Raw genomic sequence first — 17,968 nt, 5'->3', positions numbered from 1 at the left:
TGAGGTGAGGTCTTGAATTGTCCAGGAGTAGTGAGCATGTTGATTTTGATAATGTGTTGGAGCTGATTCCATGTGTTCTCATGCACAAAAACTTAAGACAGATTTCCCAAGTTCAGAGAAAAAGCACAGGACTTTAAGCCCGAGACAGTTGGTAGAGTGAGTTTGGTTGGGCCCTGTGGTCCAGCATAGATATCATATAGGTCCAGTAAAGTCTTTATGGATGAACAAGTGTTTATCAGGCCTCTGCGTCAGAGCGGACCAACCAGCTTTATTATACAGAATGCAGTGGTGAGTGTCGTAGGGATCGCCAGTGATGAATCTGAGGGCAGAATGATAAACTGAGTGTAGGGGTCTGAGAGAGGAAGCTGCAGCGTGTCTGTAGCTAATGTCACCAGAATCTAGCACTGATAGGAAGATTGCCTCAACTATACTTTTCCCACAATGCAAAGGGAAGCTGGAATTGTTTCTGTACAAAAAAATGAGTTAGTGATGAGATTTTAACATGATGTTTAAATGTAAATGATTAATTAAGCCAAATACTTAGATATTTATACTGCGTGACTCTTTCAGTATTGCTATCATTTAGTGTGGATAGGCGTAGTCTGCTAAAATCAATATGTCCTACTCAAAACAAGCAAAAGCAAAGAATTTGGTGACCCCTTATGGATAATCACGTGGGATGAACAAGGAATGACAATTGTTACATCTTCAAAATTAGTATGGATAGGGTCACGCCTTCGTGTCGCTGACACATATGCTACACTGCTACATGCCATTAGCTCTCTACTGAACTGCATAATGCTTAAGTTATCATCCTGCCTCCCCTTCCTGACTCACACAGAACAGTCTCTGCAGCTGCTTGTGAATTCACCACCCCACGATAAAAAGCAATGTTACAATAAACAACACTGTGACCAAACATAAATCCATAAATGTGAGAAACAGAACACGATGCCAGGAGGTAGAGAGCGGGACAGGAGGAGGGAGTAAGGTTGGGAAGTTGGGAGAGCACCAGTTACTGACCCGGAGGGCAGATGCGTCTTGGTGGGGCAGATAGATGGGGGGGAGGGGAAGAAGGGAGAATAAATGTGAAGCTACAAGGAAGTCAAGAGGGATTACCAATGAAGAAGTTGGAAGTGAAAAGGGGGAAATCAGTTCAAGGAATTCACCCAGACAGAGTGCTATGGGTAAGAGGTTTAAAGGTGTAAGGGTGAGAACACAGAGAGCGAGGGAAGGGCACAGAGGGGAGAAGAAGGAGGGGGAGATGTTGAACTCCCAGTGTCCTGCTGTACGAGTGCAAAGCGGCTGAAGGATAATCACTGCTGCAGGAACAGTAGGTGAGCGAGCACATTTCATTTAACATCTATTTGTGCCATGCAGTTCCTCTGCCTCTCCTGGCAAGCTACCACCCAACTGTGCTACGGCACAGACTCTTTTCCCCAAAACAGATCTGTGAATTAAAAGCTCCTGGCATCCGCTCGCTGGAGTTTGTCCTCAGCTATTTGGAATGACATCTTTGCAGGCCCTCTTTTTCTCTCACTGAGGAATAATGGTCTGTAATTATGCGTATAATGAGTGCGTGTGCACAGGTGAGTGTCTGCATTACCACCGTCCTTAGAATTGGTCATAAACCAACAAATAATTGTTTCTCTTTGATATTCTGTTTTAATCTCTGTAACAGTGCAGGCTCTCACAGTCTGCAAACACAGAGGGGATTTGTGGGCATGCTCAGTGGGTCAGGTTGCAGGAAAGTAAATTAGGTGGAGAGAAAATGGGGCTTTCTGCATACTGTGGGTGCCTCAGACAGAAAGGTTAATGGCTTTATGAGATTGCAATGACATATTATTGCAAACACCTCTGAGCAAACAAATGATTTGATTGTAACATTGCAGAATGTAACAGTTGTTGCAGCCCGTTGTTAATGGAATATTAAATCCACCGGCCTGTGAGTATGTGTGATAGTGGCTCACAGTAGCATACATGTGCATGCTTATGTTTGCATTTTACATATGTGACATTATGCTCATTCATGTCCATGTGTGTGAACATATGTAAGTCTTAACTCATTGTTTTCCCTTGTGGGTGCTCTGTTCCAGCTCTATCATTTCAGTGCTTTTTTTCCTTTGAAAGCCAAGAGATGGAAGAGGAGAGCCTGAGGCGGGTGTCTGTAGGGGCCCTGGACCCTGGGGCCACATCAAAGGGCCTTTTGACTGGTCACTTATGTGTAGAACTGCACTCATCAAACAAAATGTATTATAATGGTGTTTTGGAGGCATAAGAACATACATGAACATATCAGAGGCGTTCTCCACAGAGCAGCAGCTCCCTCTGGGGTTCCACACTGACCTCAAAAAGAACATATATTGTGTGTGTGTGTGTGTGTGTGTTTGTGTGTGTTTGTGGGGAGGGATAGTGTGTGTTTTTCTGTGCAAGGGAGACCACATGCAATCGCATGTGTCATGATACATGTGTTTGCTACCATGTGTCAACGTTGTACATCAGTGACAAACCACAAGGAGTCGTATGAAATGAGCAGCGAGGTTTGTGTGTGTGTGTGTGTGTGTGGATGTTGGTGTGGGCTCAGCTGTCAGGTCTCCCTTGTGGGCCATTACCTCTGATGCTTGGCTAGGGTCTATCAAGTGTAGGACATCAACATCACCCCTGTGTATGCAGACACACACACACACACACACACACACACACACACTCACACGGGTTCTCTACCAACTCACCTTGGCCTGATGGGATATCACTGTGGGAATGTACATCCACCCCCAAAGACAATTTGTCTTTATAGCAGAGATCGCGGCCCCATAGCGGTCTCTCTTTGCCTCATCTGTGTCCCTCAGGTAGTTTGAGGTGTCTGAAGGTAAAAGGCAGAATGGGTGGACATGATGTTTTGGTTGATCGATGACAGCCCGGCTCCCCACATGAGTGAAGAAGCAGCCCGTTTCCCTGCCTGGGGTTTATATGAGGGAGTATAACACTGGCACATGGATGTTAAACAGTCAATCTTCTCTACAATGAGATCTGGATGCTGCCTGGGAGCACACGGGTGTCATCTGGATGTGTCTGGGGGTGGCACTCATTACACTCCAGTTTGACTGTGACTGCAGATAGCGCCATGAAAACAAGCAGAGGTGGAGCGGGGCTTTTCGAGGGAGACTTTTATCCCGCGAGCTGGGGAATTCCTGGCAGGTGTCGGCCCACCGACAGTAGATACATGGCTCTGCAGCAGGAGAGTGACTGAGGCAGATGTTTGGCTGTGTTATGACCCTGGTAATAAGACAGACATGTGGCTGTGCTGCATCAAGAGGAGCAGGTGCTGCCACCACGCAGCCATTACCATCTGCATTGATGAGACGAGGGACTCAGCCATGCTGGGTGTTAGATGGTTAGTATCCCTTAAAGTAAAAACATAAAATAAATAAATGTGCAAGCTGGTGAAGTCAGCGACCCAACCCCAAAAAAATCTGTATCATTTCCTGGAGGGACTTGTAGGGCCGATTAATGGATGTTATTGTATATTCTGTCATTTTTATCCTCTGTGATATCACTATAAAAGTCTTTTAATACCCCATTTGGTGCTCAAAATACTGTTGTGATGCTTATCCCTCAGTGATTAACATGGTTAGCCTACTGTAGGGATTATCCAGGCAGAAACAGAGAATTACATGCTCTCTATGTGGAAAGGGTAAACTATATGGGGGAGAGCGACTGAGGTATGGATGGATGGCTTGGATGAAAGGTGGTTGGGTGACTGGTGGAATGACAGCAGAAAAGAAGAGATGCAGGATGGAGGGGTAGATGGGGGGGGGGGGGGGGGGAGAGAAAAATAAGAGCTACTATCGCTTTAACGCCCTCTGACGTCATGCTGATGCAGATCTGCCCGGCTGGATGCGAGCTGAGGAGAGGGATGCCGAAAAAATGAAACTCCTCAGCACTCTTTTTTTTTTCACATCCCCCTGCAGGAGAGGATGGAGGCCAACCTCAGCCCCCCCCCCCCCCCCCCCACAATACAACAGAGCGGGTTAACTGTTTGTCTGTTTTCACCAGAGAGTGAACTGAGGTAAACGCGACGCATTTTTAAAAGAGAAAACGACCATATTGAGGTCAGGAGAAAGCGTTGCCAAGGCGACCAGCTTGCTGGGGAGGACACTGCGGCGCGCGTCACACGCCGGGGACGAGCGTGCGTGCGTGCGTGCGTGAGTGCGAGCCGAAGCAGTCGCGGCGTCCACAGCAGCAGCGGCAGCGGCGGCGGCAGAGGCGGCAGCAGCGGCAGCAGAGGCAGCGGCAGCGGCAGCAGCAGAGGCGGCGTCTTCTCTCAAGACTACCGGAGGACCGCGCCGTGTTTGTCCGCCGTGAACGAGGCTTGCACCGTGGCTTGAAGCGCCGCTCGGCGGTGTCGGAGCTCTCCTCCAGGGGATTTATTGAGGATTTATCGACGACATCCCAGAAAAAAAAAAAACAAAACAAAAAAAAACGCTCGACCATTGGTCAACACAGGTGACACTTCCCCGGCTGTCAAATCCGCCGAGTCCCCGCAGACACGTCCGGGTTATTTTGGGGGTTATTTTGTCACTAAAGGGCCCTCGATAAAGAACAGACTTCTTTGTTTTCCTGAGGCAAACTGGACTGTCAGCCGAGAAATGAATTAATACATCGCCGTGCTGGAGAAGACGGTGACCGAGCCGCGGCTGCCTGCTCCACCGGGGAATCGCACTCCATCGTGCTGTACGCGGCGTGTGATGCAGTAGAGCCGCTGTCTCTCTGGTGTTCAGCCCCCGCTGTCAGTGTCCCCAGTCATGAAGTCCCACCTGCCGGCCCGGCTGGATTGACCGAGGTAGTGCTGCCGGGGGGGGGGGGTTTGGCGTTTTGGGTGTTATTTTGAAAAAAAAAAAAAAAATCTTTTTATTTTTATTTTTTTTTTACATTTTTTAAATGTTTTTCTAGGCACACTTTTTGCTCGCTTGACATTTACCGCTACTGGAGGAAGGTTTAGTGAAGAGGACAAGGAGGAGAAGGACGAAATCTCAGGAAAAAAAAAAAAAAAAAAAGACAAAAAAAGAAAGAAACATCAGTGGGAATCTGGCACCGTACCCGCACCCGTGGATCACAAATTAACAGGTAGGCTGGGGTTTACGTGTTCAGTGCTTTGAACTGAGAACATGATTCTTACTGCAAAAAAGACACGAAAATATATTGTTTCAGTTGATTGTTTCTCCCAGTTTGCATCAAATTGGCATTTTTAATTATGTTTGTCTGTGTGTGTGTGTGTGTGTGTGTGTGTGTGTGTGTGTGTGTGTGTGTGTTTAGAATTGAGAATGACCATCAGCAAATTGGGACTACAATGAGTCATTCTTCTTTGCAAATCTTTCTGTTCCTTCTGTTTCCTACATTTAATTCTAAAGTATATTTTTTGGGAAGATTATTGGAGAAACGTGTTGTCAACAGCCCTCTGAAGAAAATGCATTTTCAGTTGTCCAGGATCAAAAATACCTGTTTTCAATGTCATTTTGTTGCAGGCTACTTGCACTGGCCAATCTGTTTTTTTTTTTTTGATTTTGCAGCACGTACCTGTGTGCTGTATGTATGCAGATCTGTGCTGTTGGGAATGGTTCGTGCTTCATGCAGGCAGGAAGATGCGTCCCCTGTAGCAGTTAATGAGGACCTGGACTCAGAGCTCCTCTGGTGAAACGAGAGAAACAGAGGCTGCCATTCAGTCAGACTGAGCTCATTCCTCCTAAAAAGCAGAATTTAGACCGTATTATTCAAAGTGCTTCACTGAAATTCTGGATCAGTTATTGTGCACATGGTGATCACTGTGCGTTTCTTTCATTGTGTGAATTGCTTGGTGGGGGGGGGGGAGCAAAATGAACAAGAGTGAAAGGGGAAATTTTGCAAGCAAATGAGCCTGTGTTGCAGGCAGATGTTTGGAATGATGCACACTCACAAAAGTCCCCCTTCAGCAGTTAAACCATCCCTCAGCTTAATATGAGCATCTTTTCATGGGGTCTTTATGCTCAAAAGACCCCAGGAAACGCCATGGCCATGAGAACATATTCCCCTAAATGCTTCCCTCCACACACACACACACAAGTTGTTGCACACACACAAGCACGAAGAATGGGGCGCATTTATATGCTGTGGCTGGTGTTGTGGGGTATTCGGATCGGCAGGGCCTGCTAGATGATAGAATTCAGCAGGGACAAGAAGACCTCTGTTCTTATCTGTGGCGACGAGAAGGGGAAGGCAGCTCCGCTCAGCTCAGCTCGGCTCAGCTTCTCTCCTTGGTTTAAGGCAGCGAGCCTGCCCTATATAGGCAGATGGGGACATCTCCTCCGTGAGGAGAAAAGCGTTTTAATGGAGGCGGGAGGAATAAATGCGCGACTTACCTTGTGCTAAATGTCACAGAGGAGTTGCTATTTATCTTATGGCCTGGAAACTTTGGAGACCTGTGGAGATGTTTCAGGGGGATAAAGGTGGCACGCTAATGCAGTGTGTGGAGTGATTGCAGGCATTCCAGTGAGAAAGATGCACACATACAGTAGGAGGAAAAAAAAATGTAAGGCAGGGGGAAACAATGTAGAGCATTTCTGCAGTGATACAAAATGCTGCTTATGAAAACCCAGAGAACAGGCAGCCCTGTCGAAGAGGCCTGAACGCACCACTTTATGTGTGTTTATGTGTGGGAGAATTTCCTCATTTTCTCTGTCTCTGTGTGTGTCCTAACTAAATGCATGCAACCCCCCCCCCCCTCCAAAACCATTGCTCTGTGCCATCCACCCAGGGCAAGGTGCAGCAAAGCTGGAGGCAGATGGGACCGAAGCGTTCAGTGCATGTCGTTGGGTAGATTGATGGCTCCTAGTGCGGGTCGCTGAGCAGTCAACAGATGCTGGCCAGTGTTGTGACAGGATGGGTTGAAACGGCCATCACAGTCCCACACACTCACGCTTTCACAGTCCTTAAAAGCCCTACCTTCTCCGTTTTCCCGCTGCTAATTTTATCCCTCACTGTTTATTTTTACTGTAGAGCAATCATTGACAGCGGGCCCCTCCTTGGGTTAGGATGTTTTCTGACTGGATATGACAGCGATTGCTGCTAATTTTAGTTGAGAGATGTCATGTGTTTAAAAAAAATCTTCAGGATAATGGCAGCTGACATGTTGACTGGAGAACTGGAGACTTGTGTGATGAACGCCGGTGAAATTAAATGTTTGTTGAGCAAAGTCGAAATAAATTAGTAAAGCCAAGGCTGGCTGCACATACAGGTCCTCGGGGAGGCGCTGTTGTTCGTCATCCTCCTTCTGTTACAAAAAAAAAACAAACTATGTGTCAGTCGTTGCTTTGAAGGTGCAGAAATGTATTTCTAGACCTGCTGGCAGAATTTAATTTTCCCCAACAGCGTAGCTTTGTCTTCTACTTTTCAGTGAACTTGAAGTTTCCAGTGTGACAAACTGTAGAGTTAGCAGTTGTGTAATTGACAGAATATTGAACAACTGTGGGAGGCTGTTTGCACATTTGAAGGGTCTGTTTAGGAAAGGTGACTGGGAGCAGTGTGTTCGGCAGCCACACACTTAATGAACTGTGGGAAGTAACACACAAATATATCTCAGAGGAGCTGTGAGTGGATGTTGGCAGATACTATGACATGTACTTGTTGCTGTGGCCTCATTTGTGTTACTACTGAACTCCAACACCAAAGCATGTTTCTCTCTGCTTCTCCTGTAGAAAATAAAGCTGATTAAATGGAACAGCTCTATCATAGATGCTCTTTTTCATATAGCAGGGCTAGGTAATTGACAACAAGCTGTTCACAATGGGAATATGCCTCTTCTGCTCCCCTCAGCGCCAGCCCCCTCCCCGCCCCCCACCCCCAATCACCGAGTCTTTTACACGTGTTTGTTGTCATGTGCAGGCTATCGCTCCCTCCCCATTAAATTAAATGGACTTATGGACTGCTTCCCTCTTTTGCATGCTTTTGTAGGACCATATATACCCTGCGTGACGCCTTTATCGCCTTTATTCCTCATTCATGTATTCATTTGTTCCTCTTCTCAGTCCATTTGTGGCCGACTCATTCATTTTGGTTCAAAGGATTGGATTTTTTTGCAAGGAGTGTGTGTCGTTGCTATGGCAGCATGTTTTTGGATGGATAAGCTCGTGTTTTGTTTTGACTGGTTCGTATGTGTGCTCCAACATGTGTCTGTGTATATTAAAGCTGCATAATTAATTAAAAAAAAAAAAAAAAAAAAGCTGATATCATCACACAGACTGCTGCAATGTCCAAATTGCATGAGGATGCATTTTTTTCTATATGATAAAGCCCAGTAAACAATGTTCTGTGGTGGTGTGCAGAATCCTGACATGAAATCATTATGACCAAATATTTTATTACATCCAGATTCTGCAAACCTAAGCATTATCATGTCTTATTTGCTCCATTTCTGTTTGGGGAAAAAGCATCCTCAAAAGCTGGACATCCAGTTTATTGTTAATAATATCCAGTCCTTGCGTATATGGCGGGGAATACTATTGATCTGGTAATTTGCTTTTAGAGTTATTGAAAGAAGGAAGGTAAAAGATTATATTGTGTTGCTGAGGATTGTTCTCTGAGATGAGTACCTCCATCTTCCCTCCTCAGCCTGTCACTGTGTCTGTTTTGTTGCAATTCTCTCAGAGTACTGGTCTCCCACAGTCCCTCCACAGCGGCCCATCTCTCTTCTTTGTGTGCGCCTGTTGAATGAGATCTTTGCTCTCTGGGGTGCAAGATGGAGACGAAGGGTTAGAGCCATTACTTGTCTTGGCTCCGACCGTCCTCTCTCTTTCTGTCTGCCTCAGTCTTCCTCTTTTTCTCTGTGTTGTGGTATTTTGTCTCTTTTTACTCGATCCATCTCTCATGTTTTCTTTTACACACCATCTTCAAGCATTTTTTCATCTGTCTCCTCCTTTTGTCTTCAACCCCCGTGTTGTCCGTCATCCAGAGGTGAACATTGCTGTGGTGTCCCCAGTGGGCTCATTAAGGTTAGATCAAGGTCGAACGCTCTCCGACACATTTTGATCGAAAAAATATGACGTTCACTTTCCGAGTCTCCGGCCCACTGCTGCAGCAACCTTCACATCACCACTCCTCCCGCCCCCTGCTAAAACCAGGCTGACCACCAGCCAAGATCAATGAACATTTACTCCTCTTTTCCTCAAAGAGATAAAAGCAAAAGGAAGAGACACAGGCATTGAGAAACCACCCAGAACATCCATGGGCTGGCTCAGGAGTGCTAGCTCCCTTCTTAAGTTTGACATCACAGGAGGTTGGATACAGCTTCACATTCCCTCTGACAACAGGAGACCTGCAAAGATTAAAACCACTGTTGAGTGATTTTTGAAAAAAAAAAATAATTCCATTCATAATGGAGGTGCAAGGCTACAATGGGATTTTATGCCTCTGTGTAGCAGAGTCGGGCCCTGAATAGAAAGCATGATACAGATTTGATGGAATCAACAGCACTGGAGTCAGCAACAGCCGGGATTAAATACATCCTGCTTTCTGGCCAGTCAGATTGACTGACAGTCAGAATCCATGTTGCTCTGAGTGGTGCAGCTCATCCCTCTGGCATACTGCGTGACTTCCCTGTATTTCTCTGGTGCATCCACAGGAATTTTACCTGTGTGCTTTGTTTTTGCCCTCAATACCCCTCTGCAATCCTTTTCATAGTCCAGGGATTTTATACACAAATCTCACTGCAACATAACTTTGGAGATTACTGTGCTCATGAAAAAAAAAAAAAAAATCATTCTTGCCTCTGTGTTATCCATTACAGTCTCACATACACACACCACAGCAGTGCATCTTTGACTTACAAACACAGGCCATGTGTTACATTTCGCCATCGACATGGATGTGGAGAAATTGAGTGAGTTATGTTATTGACAGCATCTCAAGGTCAGGAGAAGCCACATCCTTGCATGTCCCCAACAGTAAACCCTCAGCATGGCAAACAAGCTCCGGGTCAACGGGGCCGGAGACAGGCAGGTTGGCAAACCGCTCTTCCTGCACTCTTACCCTAGACACATACACAGAGAGGTGGAGGGAGTGTGCTCTGAAAGTCAAGTGACCATGGATGTCTCAAGAAATCGAAAAGAAGGAAGCCGGCTGAAGAGCAAATAGGAGGGTGTTTAAAAAAAACAACCCCAAGCCGTGAAGGAGCGTACTGTACAACGGAGAGAGAGAAAGGGAGAGGAATGCATTAACATTACACTATCATCTCTATTTTGCACTCCTAACATCTGCTATATGCAACCTATTCCCTGCTGTTGCAAACACACATTAGTATGGGCTGACACACCACCACACATATTAGTATGAGCTGTCAGCGGAAGCCCTAACAACTAGCTAGAGAAGGACCAGTTGAATGGTAATGATGGCAAAGGAAGCAGCAACAGTAGTGGCTGTGCTGGCCAACACGCTGAAGTGTTACCACTGTGGCTGCACTGTATAATGATGAGTGTTGTTAGGAAGCACACATATTTTCCTCTGGTGCTCACACACTAATGCACACACTGAGCACTGGTCTCAGTCAGTCAAACATAATGAGCCTCCATGGCGGCATAGCCAGTGGCTGTCCCGTAGTACAGGCTATGCTGTTATCCATTTGATGTCCATCTGTTGACATAAGTGACGGTGGGTCGCAGTGGTTGGGTTTGAGGCTTGGCCAGGGCTGCGGGCTAATGGCAACACTTGAGGATGCTGAGATACCAGTCGCTGCTGTCGATCTCCCAGGGGTTACTGCTGCTGTTAAGACCGCTGCCTCGAGGAGCTATGGATGAGCTGTTTTCAGCAACATACTAATCTCCACTTTCTCCGCTGCTAAGGCATTTAGCGTTAAGGCCTGCATGTATGTACAGCTGCACATCACCTCTTCAACTGTAGCTTAAGAACTGAGCCTCAGCCCCTCCTCCTCCGCATTTCAAGTACTTCTCTATGCCGTCTAGCTCCAGTTGATGCATTGTTCGGCTGCTGGGCTTTCGCTGTCATGATGGTGGACACTAATGAAAAGAATATGCTCTTCTTATGTAGTGAATTAGGATGTCTCTTATTTGACAGGCCCTTGTTAGATTCTAGTTGTGTTTGCGTGTATGTGTGTGTGTGTGTGTTGGTAAGGATCGAAAGCAGAGGCACGACAGTGATGAATGAGCACCAGAATGGCAGTGTTGCGCTTTTGCGCTCGATGATGCCAAGCAGGCAATGATTGTGCCTGTTATTGTCGCAATCAACAAAGAAAACACTAACCCTCAGGATGAAGAGGAACACACACTCACATGTGCACATGAACACACACTGCAGGAAGGAGGTTCTGCCTTTGTGCAAATGCTAAAGAGCAAATGCCTTTAAACCTTTGTCATGTCTTTCTCCTTTGATTTATCCTAACGAAAGGCACTTTCTTTCTGTCTCCGTTTAATATTTAAGGATGCAGCATGTGTATACTCCATCCTTCATAGAAAACAATGCATGCTGGTTGAATCATTCATCTGTGGCTCTTCACACTGTCTCTCAAGGCTGAAGCAATTCATCTGCTGACAAATGGTAGCAGGAAAGAGGGACTAAATTCCAATCTGTGTGGATCACTCCTGGGCCAAACACCCCACTTGAGCAGATTTTCGCAAGTTATACTTTCACAGGTAGCAGCTCACAGCACCAGGAACATAAATGTCAGTGTTCTGACTCGTACCGAACTTTATTGAGTGCACTTATCTGCTACCCTCAGGCTAGAGTATCTTGGCGAAAATGACTCGCCTTCCCTGTGTAGTGCCCTTCATATGTCCTTTCTGACTGTCTGGAATTTACCTGAGGTGTTAGAGTGATGGAGTAAAAGTGCAAGGAGAGAGGCAAGAGAGATCACAATGGGAATACAGGAGATTAGAAATACAAGTATAGGGAGCATGGACTATAACTGTAAATGGTGCAGGAATATATAGGTGGCATGTGAAGAAGGGACCAGCTCACCATTAGAGGAAGAAAGATAGGGTCTTGTCACCTTAATTAGCCAGGGTAAGAGAGTGTAACCTTGATCACACGCTAGTGCAAACGGCTAATGAGTGGTGAGATTGCTTTGCTGGGATATATGTTAGCGTGTATTGCTTTTAAATGATGGAATGGGGTGGGGTGCGGTTGTTTCTGCAAAGGCAAAGACCTGGGAAGAAAGCAACCAGAGCTCCCCTGGTAACTACTTGAAACGATCTCTTTCCATTTGGGTTTAAACTCCAGGGACTTGGCAATAAGATGGGGAATAGGAGGAAGGGGGTGTCGATTTAGAAGGCTGCAAGTCAGCAGGATTTCCATGCCCTGTTATTTTTTTTAACTGCCTCTTTCTCTCCTTCCTTTTGTGGGAATAAACACATTTCAAAGGATGAGCTCTATCCCTCTCACAGAATAGTATGCTTCACATACTGGAAGACAGAACAGCTGCAAGGGTGTGTGTTGTGCAAGGATGGTTGAATAGTGTGTGTGCTTGACCCGGCTATTCTTCCTATCGAGATTTTCTTGACAAGTAAATATCTGGATTGATTTTCCAAAGGTCTCTGAAAGACTGACCCATAGCTGGTGTTCTTGACATCTTATTTTGCAAGACTTTGACAAATCTGAAGAGGTGGGGTTGTATCGACCCCTGTAGGTGAGCCAATAGTTCATAATCATCACTAACATGAAGAAATTTTCATCGGAGAATTTCTGGATGGCCAATTGATCAAGTAGTTGAGCACACAAGGGGGAATTTGAGTCCCACAGTGGGCTCCACATCCTCCAAATATTCAGTTGCCAAAATCTATCTACCTCTACCATTGTCACCCTCCTAACTTCCACCCGTTTGTCCTTTCATCCCTCCCCCCCTTTTTTTGCCAATGGCTACCCAGACCAGCCCCTGCCCTCTCCATTTTCTCCTCTCTCCACTTAATTAACCCATTGATCAGGACGCTCATAAATTAGTCCTCTGGAGAGGCCCTCATCGAGCACTTGTCCCCTTCTCTCACACCCCTCACCCACAGCCATTCTTTCATTGGCTGCACTGTTACAAACAAGGTCCCTGGGCCACCCTAAGCCTCAGTTGTGTCATCTTCTGAAGCCAAATGTATTTTTCAAAAAATTCCAGTAGATTCAGCCGCTCTCAGATTTACAACGGGCTAGTGAAAGCCAGAGAGCATGGAAAGAGGGAATTAAGGCAAGTAGGGAGCAGGGAGTTGGGTAGAGGTCAATGCTGCTCTTGTACAACCCCTCAATTCATTAGACTCACATAACTCAACCTCTTCATGGCACCCCCCTTGTGTCTGTAAATGTTTTCCCCTTCCTTCCGTCTTTCTCTCTCTTTCTTTCTTGCTCTCTGTCTGACCTGTACTCTAGAGCAGGGTACTGGGTGCCTGCTCAGAGATTTGTCCAATTAGAAGGATCTCAGAGATCATTATGGAGGGAGGCCTCTAACCCCCCCCGCCCCCCCCCCCACTCACCCAGCATCCTCTTGGCTATTTCTTCTGTTTCCGTCCTTCCTCTTTACTTTTTTTTCCTGTTTACGTCGCTTGTACCCCCTTAACAAGTTCCGCCCTGTCTTCATCCTTTCCCACAACCACTCTCATTGTCCCTCTTTTTCATTTAGCCCCCTCACTCCTCCTATTATTACCAGACTTCCTTTCTTCCTTATTTCTCCCTGAATCTCCATGTTGTCATCCTTTTGGCAGCCCTCGCTGCACTCCCACTGCACTTAAATCCTCTTCACCCTTACCCTCTCTTATGTCCGTAATGTTTTATCCGAGCCTTGCTCCACAGTGCGTCACACCCTTTGCCCTCTCTCTTGTTTTTTTCTTGCCTAGCGGACTGTTTAGTAGAACTAAATGGATCGGAACCAGGAACATAGGCTAGCCATGGTCTGAATCAGGGTGGGTGGACGGTTTGATTTAAAGGCCTGGCTCACTGGGATGTGAATTATTTGTATTCCAGTGTGCCCTGCTAGGGCCGCAGCCAGGGACAGGAATTTTGACTAGTGTGTGTTGTGGAGGTCAGTTAAAGACAGACTACTTTGCAAACTGCAGAGGGCAATGTATATAGAAGAGAAATATTTCCTGTTAAGAGTGTAGCGACATGAACTTTGTCATAGTGAAGCTCATAATGAGGTAGGGCCTGGGTGGCACAGAGGAAATATACTCACCCACCACCACAGTGAGCTGGCTTTGCTCCTTGACTGTAGTGCAGCCGAGGAGCTACGCTGGGTGCTTCATCAACACCTTTGGCAGGTACCAGCCGGGAGAGAATCCAGTCAGGGATCATATCTTTGCTGCACAGCAGCTCCCACCCAACAAGGGCCTGTGTGGTGTGGGATGGGACCTTATAGTGCCAACCATGGGGCACATCGTGCCCATTTTGGTAAAACTCTTCCCTTGCTGGTGAAAAGAATAAGGAGTGGCGGTGACTTTTTTCACCTGCTGTTAGTATCTGAGGGGGTTTGAGACTGAAGCTCTGTGGAAGAGAGCTGTCATCTTTGTTGTCTTACCAGACAGTATTGTACATTGCAGGGCTGCTGACTCCTGTTAACCTCACCTCTGTGTGCTGATGCCTCAGCCTGTCATGCACATGCACACATGCAAGGACACACACATGCAGGTTTACTAGCCTCGGGCACATTTCACTATAGCTGTCACTTCACTTTACATAAGAGTAAATATGTTTTAGTGAATAATCTGATCTCCCAAGTGCCCTCTCTAGCTCACGAGTCTTCTCTGTACAACAGTTATAATGCTATTACATTTACTCTTGTCAAAGCCTTCAAGGTCAGTCACGACAGACAGGGATTTAGAGTCAGAGCAGAGCAGGGAACAAGTTAAACATTGTGGTTTTAGGTATTAGAGTAAAATGGTTCCCAAGGGTTCTACAAGTCAAGGTCGGTGATAACGCTATCACACAGGGCTGGTTTGGGAGGAGGGAGGGTGCAGTATTAAAAACCACCCAAACGTTATCCCTGGAGTGACAGATTCTAGAGATCAGCACACCTGTCAGCCCTGCAGTCAGCTTGTTTTTGTGAATTATACTGTATAAAAAAATCTTATTTATAATTATTATTTACCAAGGCATTGCGAATAAAGTTTAGCCCAATGTTTTCATCACCTGTGTAATTTTGGTTCCCAAAGAAACATAATACTCTACATATTAACCAGTGCACAGCTCTGCAGACTTAGAGATGCTAGGGCTGTAATGATACATGCACTCCTGAACCATTCGTTACACAGCCTTTAGCTTATTAAAGAACTTGTTTCATTTCCAGACCCCATTAAACAAAGTAAAGTTTTATTAGCTTAATTGCAGTGTATAGTTGGCACACACAGAGTATAAATAGTAGTAGCAATGTGAGATCAACCCGTTTTGTCTTTTAGCTGAAAATGTCTAGTCAGCCTGTAAATGGAGCAGCATGGTGAGCACAAGAGGCCCCCACATCATTTAAGGTTTTATGGATTGGTACAGTTTCAGACAACACAAGTAGACAATGAGTGGCATGATGTAAATAATCACTGCTGATCAAGATTATATTAGCTGATAGTGCATTAAATTGGGATTATTTATACATGCCTGCAAATTCTGAATTAATGGAAAGCAATGTTCTCTGTAAGGAACATTACAGACAGCATACTGAACTGTGACCTTTTAAAGACCAAGGACCATACATCATGAACCCTTGTGCTGTTACACTGCGAGAAGATGCATAAAAAGAGCTTATCTGAAATAAGACTGTATTTAACGTGAGCGATGGAGTACCTTGTAAGATCAGGCTTCAAGACGCATGAATTCTTTGAAAACCCTGCCCCTCCACCTAGTGTACCTTAATCCCCACCATTATCCTCAATCTGGAAGCAGTGAAGTAGTGGTAAATTATGACTTAGAGTCAGTCATCATCGTAAAGCTCTGCTCAGCTGATGCCGGCCTCACAAACCCAGCTGTAAGTGCCCCGCATCAGACCAGGGGGAAGGGCTTATTTCACTGCAGTCTTATCCCTCTGGTGTTCCCTGTATTCCAACACATCTGAGAATATGCACTCTCAAAATATCCTTTCGCCATTATTTTCCTCTTTTCATTACTTCCAACTGTGTGTGAATTTCATTCCTTTTTGTTTGAAATTTTTGACTTTTTCAACCTAAATCACCGTCATAATTCTAGAGTCAAATTCACTGTGTGGTCAGTCAGGAAGATCTAGCCTCTACCACCTCCTTGCTGCCACAGAGCTCACTTGAACAGTGACACGCTAAATTGGAACCAACATCCAGTCTACCCTGTTATCTCGAACTGATGCATGATGGGTACAGACCCTGGCACAAGGCAGGAATCATCATTTACTTGATGGAGTCGCTGGTGCAGGGCTGTTGTCGGCTCTTTGCACCCCATTACGGACGACAAGCGAAGCCCCATCAACATATAAACAGTCTCTCTACTCTGACTGAGAAGCGTATGAATGCATCCTGGGGAGACCGATGCAGAGAAAGAAAAAAAAGGACAGAGGTATAGAGAAAGTGAGAGCAATGAGGTTTGAGCTCTGAGCTTTGAATTTGCATGGGTATGTGTTTGTGGGAAACTAGCACGCTCTTTAAATTCCATACCATACACACATACTCAGCAATTACTCTTACTACAAATGCCATGGCTTACAATTACAGCACACACTGCTCTCTGCACAAAACGCTCAGACATGTTTGAACGCCAAGATTTTCCAAAGTGTTTGCACAGTCTCACCACTTCCACTGGGCTGCCTATTGAGCATGCATAGTGTGTGCACAATGAAATGTGGACAGAAGACAGAAGATTGCATCCTGCAAGATCATTGTACAGTAAATGTGTGCAGACACACCAAGCATGCACACGCATAGTCTGCACACATTAAAGTCAGTCAAGCATGAACAATACTTTCTGCAAGTGTATGCTAAAATTACCATATACACACACACGGGCACGTAGATGGATGTGCTCAGTGTAACATAGTCACACACTGCAACACATGCCACACACTTAACCACGTACACCTTCACATACACATGTAAGACATACCACAGTCTCTTCTCAATGGCTTATAAGTGATACAGTTAAGTGTTGCATCTATTTATCGCTTTGTGGCGTAAATGTCACATCAGTGGCTGGCTTTGCTGATCCCCTGCATGAGTCGCACTGACAAGTTTGCAGGCATCACGCCTCGGCACCTTTGTCATCAAGCAGAATATTAGGTTTTCTTCTAAAAGGTCGCCCTAAGTACCCTGCACTATCAAAGCACATCAGTCAGGGCTTCTACCTGATGTGAGGCGAAGTGTGATAATACACTCTACACACGCGTTGACCCTGGTTGTGTGTGTGCATTCAGGTTTGTCGTATTTGCGACTACGACCCCTCTTTATACATCAGCGTTTCATGTTATCATTGACAGCATCCTCCTGTAAAAAAAATGAGCCCATAGGTCATTTGTGCAGCAGGTTATTATAACCCATAGTTACACTTTGTTGTTAGGCGACATCAAGTCATAATAGTTATGAGAGGAGCAAAGGGAAAAGTGCGGTGACAAAGTCCACGTCAGGAGGAGGTTGGGGTGGATGGATGGTTAAACAGAACAGGAATATGACACAGGAGAGCAGTGTTCGATTCCCATGTGAAAGTAGCAGTTTATGTTCTCTCTATTATCCATGAGCGTTCGACAAAGTTAACAACATTATTATTGTAGCCATGGCAACAAAGATCATCTAATATTGAGGAAGTACTTAAATGAACCCAAATCACCATCTTTTCCTAAATGTAACCGATTCATGACCGTTATTATAGTAACCATGGTGACGAAGGTAGGTAGGCTGTTGTCAGTTTAGTCTGTGTGCCTCTTTATTGTAACCCTGACAAGGGGGTGCTATTTCAGGAGACACTCTTATGGGTAGTATCCGAGGATTGCAACATGGCCAAGTGCAATATC

At 45.6% G+C, this 17,968-nt stretch overlaps 1 protein-coding gene across 3 annotated transcripts in view; it reads left to right on the top strand.

The window, feature by feature from the left end:
• Positions 1–3,892: 3,892 nt before the first annotated feature.
• Positions 3,893–17,968, top strand: part of nlgn2a (neuroligin 2a) — a 182,190-nt gene continuing 168,114 nt past the window's right edge. Inside the window, exons 1-2 of one of the 3 annotated variants that reach the window (XM_071477910.1) lie at positions 3,893–4,843; positions 4,954–5,127. The gene's annotated coding sequence lies outside the window, so the exon portion shown is untranslated. Of the gene's footprint in view, positions 5,128–17,968 lie in introns of all 3 variants that reach the window. The other 2 variants (XM_071477911.1, XM_071477909.1) reach the window with 2 other exon arrangements.

This window comes from Trachinotus anak, unplaced genomic scaffold, assembly GCF_046630095.1.
Source record: "Trachinotus anak isolate AG129_WGS33_773 ecotype Australia unplaced genomic scaffold, CSIRO_AGI_Tana_v1 ptg000005l, whole genome shotgun sequence".
NCBI lineage: Eukaryota > Metazoa > Chordata > Actinopteri > Carangiformes > Carangidae > Trachinotus > Trachinotus anak.
This window is presented reverse-complemented; position numbering and strand designations above follow the sequence as displayed.